Raw genomic sequence first — 4,106 nt, forward strand, 5'->3', positions numbered from 1 at the left:
AAACCCTTACAGTCGCATAGAATGTCGAATGTTAAATATAAATGCATGCATGTATATGGATAAAGCAAGTTAACAGATAACCAATAAATCTTAAAACCCTCGCAAGAGTTAGAAACCGAATGTCATAAACAAGAGCACATAAGCAATGTAGCCTCAACTCCGTTTTAGGAACAGAGAGTGCTTACAATGAGCCAAACGAGAGGTCATAAAACTGAAACGTAAACACATATATAAATTCGATACTGAAGCAACAATAATACAAATCATTTCATTAGAAAAGAACCGTGAAAACCTGTATCACAAGTTCGTATATATGTAGCTATGGCCACGAGGGCATTTAACAAAGGAAATAACATCATGCACGGGTGGGAACCATTAAATCTTACGCGTTCTGCCCCTTGAACTATTTAATTGACAAAGTCAGGGTATCAACCCGCGTAAACAACATTCAAGCTTAAACCCTTAAACTGTTCGGATACAAAGCAGAATGACTTCCAGAAGTAATATTATACAAATCAATGGTCACGGCTGAGCATATTACTCTTAGACTGAACCTTTTCCTAGACAAGTCTATAATCTAAGACTCGGGTCGAAACCCAAAACTGTTAACAGGGTTCCATGCCGCGGTGATGCCACCGGGTATCCCTGTCAGAGTAATTTAACACTCAGCTGTTGTCCTAAAACAAAATTATGGGAATAAAAAGTAAACGGCATAACGGCATAATGGTATTCGAGCATACCTGTAACCCAACAGAAGGAAGAGCGAAAGGGCTCCCATCTCCGACAAGGTGTGGTCACCGGTCACTGTGCGTCTGAGACAGAAGGGAAAAACAACGAGAGTCTGGTTAAACTTTGAAATGGCATTGCAAAACTGGAAACTGACATAAACTGAAAACAATATAATCGTATGATCTTATACCTGTGTCAACTGATGCGAAGGAGGAAATGAACCAAGGGTCTGGAGCTGAACGTAGTAGCCGGAGCAGAGGTAAGTGAAACGCCATGGCTCTGCGACACACCGTCACAGCGAGAAAGGAGGAATAATAAGCCGAAAATGAAGAACCTCAATAATATATACCACGCCTCACCTGCCAGCTACGTGTTAAACCCTCAACCTTTGATCTGCAGGAAAGGTTTACCATCGTTCGATGGCACATCATGTTCAATGGATTCGGGCGCGAAAGTGTTAAGTCCAAGGTAGCAGATCCGTAAGTTCTTGGAGCACTGGGATCACATGGCCTCACGGCAGCTGGCCGTGGATCTTTCCAGATGGACGGTGTTGCTTTCCACCGAGGTCAAGGCCGGACACAACGTCCCTTTTACAGATATCTCGGGATTAGAACAGAGACACGTCAACAAATTGCCATAACTCGCCTTTAAAGACTGCCAGACCTTTGATTTATGCGCAATATAACTCGTTGCAGACTTTGGAAAGTCATACATGTATGCTATATATTGTTTGTTTATGGTTCCTTACGAGAACCTTTGTATATGGTATGTCCAACGAATATATATATATTGAAACTCAACCCTTAAACTCATTACCTTATTATATAACTGTTGATGTATGGTGGATATGGATGAGTCGTTGTGAAAGGTAACACATAAAGACTTACATGCTTATTACCATGAGGTTAATCCTGATAAATATATATATGGTAGTTAATCAATATAAAAAGAATTTTTTTTTTTATGTGTACGTGACAATATGGTATCAGAGCCCAAGGTTTACAACTCTGTGACCTTTGGGAAAATTTTTAAAGATTACAGCAACATGAACATAAACAGTATTAAAGTAACACTTCTGCAATACACCAAGATAAATTAAATCTGTTTAATGAGTTGTTCTGAAGCAGGTAGTAGCATAATGAGAAGAGCAAACAGTGCTCCTTATGGGAATCCGGAACCTCCAGATAACGTGGAACAACCTCAAGGGAATTCTGAGTTTTGGGTACAATTAGGAGCAGCAGGTCGCACCACTGACTCAACGCTACTGAGGACATTGCAGGAACTAAAAGATGAAATGGCTCAGCTGCGTGCGGATAACGCAAGATTGAATGTGGAACAGGAGAGGATCCTGAAAAGCTTATCTGATAAACAACATCAGCAGCAGTCACATCCGAAGCCGGAACAAGCACCAATAACAGATGAATAGAGCTATCATACTGAACAGGAGGAAGCAGAAGATAGAGGAGAGACACGAGGAGAGAAGTCTGTTAACGCTTCTGAATACCAGACTCCAAAAAGACCCCGGATGGAATTACATGGAGAATTCAGGAAGATTAAACCGCCTCATTTTGACGGAGAGTCTGAAGAAGCTGCAGAAGCATGGCTGATCAATATGAATAAGTATTTTCAGGTGTATGAATACGATCAGCATCTTAAGGCAAGGCTGGCTATATTCCAGTTGCAAGCCAAAGCCACGCTATGGTGGGAAGAGGTCAAGATGGTGCGGGGAATAAGTGAACAGGATGTGACATGGAAAAAGTTTCAAAAATATTTTAAAGAGAAGTACCTGACAGAGAGGTTTTATGATGAAAAGGCACGCGAATTTCACGATCTGCGGCTGGGACAGCAAACCATTGATGAGTTTGTAACCAAGTTCACCTCCCTGCTACGCTATGTGCCCTATATTCATGAAGAGAAGGCTAAAGTACAAAGATTTGTTAGTAGCCTACCTTTGACAATGCGAGAAAGGATAGAGTTCGATAATCCGAAAACCATGGACGAAGCAATCCGAAAAGCAAGATTGTGTTATTAGCAGAATAAATCAAAAGGAGAAAATTCTGGAAAGCGTTGGACAGATAAACGAGGTAGTAAAATACCTATGGGTAGTAAAGGAGCACGCAGTAGTTTTCAGAAAGGATTTTCGAAAGGAACTAGTACCAAAAATCCAGCAAAAACTCAGAGCAGATTCAAACATCCTGCAGATTCCAAATACAGTGAACAGCAAGTTAGATTGGACACTGAAGGCACTGCTCGACCACCTGTTCAGTGTTGGGGCTGTGGCGGACCCCATTATATCAGAAACTGCCCTCATCGAAAGGACAACGATCAGTTGTCCCAAATCTACGAAGCTTCAACAGTAGGAGATGTGGCTCGATCCATGCCCAGAATAAATGCAGCACTGGAAGATCGGCAAGCTGATTACCAGCCAACTATGATAGAGTTCGAAGGTAAGATCTTTGACCGAATTGTTTCTGTTTTAGTATACCCAGGAGCTACTCTAAGCTATATAAGTCCTAAAGTGGTAGAAGGCTGTGGTTTGCAAACCACTAAATTCAAAAGCCCGTGGTTAGTACAGCTGGCCACCGGGACCAAAAGAAGAGTACTAACCAAAGTCAGTAATTGTCCATTAAAGTTAGCTGGCCAAATCATAACAACTGAGTTAAATGTACTCCCTCTTGGTTCCTATGACGTGCTGATAGGAATGGACTGGTTGGAACGACGGTGGTCTATAATTAATTGTAAAACAAAAACAGTTTCTTATAGAGATGAGCTGGGTATGGGAAAGGAAATCCAAGGCATCCAGAAACTAGTGCAGATTCGGCCGATCACAGCCTCCCAGCTGGTTAAATGTATCCGGAATAAGTGTCAGATTTATGCAGTGCAAGTGGGGTTTGCAGATTCAGTGGATAAGGTTGCAACTGTTAAAGATATACCTGTAGTGCAAGAATTTGCAGATGTATTCCCTGAAGAGATTCCAGGGCTGCCACCCAGAAGGGATTTGGATTTTACCATTGAGCCGATACCCAGAGCAGCCCCAGTATCCCGAGCACCCTATCGGATGAGTGTGCCAAAGTTAACTGAGTTAAAAATGCAGCTGCAAGAGCTGCTAGAAAAGAAGTACATCCGTCCCAGTGTCTCTCCTTGGGGAGCACCTGTGCTGTTTGTGAGGAAGAAAGATGGGACTCTGCGAATGAGCATAGACTATAGACAACTGAATAAACTAACAGTCAAAAACAAATATCCACTACCCCGCATTGATGAGCTATTTGATCAAGTGAAGGGGGCGACCATCTTCTCAAAGATCGATTTGAGATCAGGTTACCATCAAATCAGAATTAAAGATGAGGACATAGCCAAGACAACTTTTCGTACTCGTT

At 42.0% G+C, this 4,106-nt stretch overlaps 1 long non-coding RNA gene across 1 annotated transcript; it reads right to left on the reverse strand.

Moving 5' to 3' along the window:
- Positions 1-452: 452 nt before the first annotated feature.
- Positions 453-1,047, reverse strand: LOC149249354 (uncharacterized). The gene is made up of 3 exons (XR_016265843.1): positions 920-1,047; positions 741-812; positions 453-645 (listed from the first exon to the last, which is right to left on the reverse strand). It is a non-coding gene; the product is annotated as an uncharacterized LOC149249354 (long non-coding RNA).
- Positions 1,048-4,106: the final 3,059 nt, after the last annotated feature.

Source organism: Pinus tabuliformis, chromosome 7 (assembly GCF_031772625.1).
Source record: "Pinus tabuliformis cultivar Carrire ecotype Pingquan chromosome 7, CPIR1, whole genome shotgun sequence".
NCBI classification, from domain to species: Eukaryota; Viridiplantae; Streptophyta; class Pinopsida; order Pinales; family Pinaceae; genus Pinus; species Pinus tabuliformis.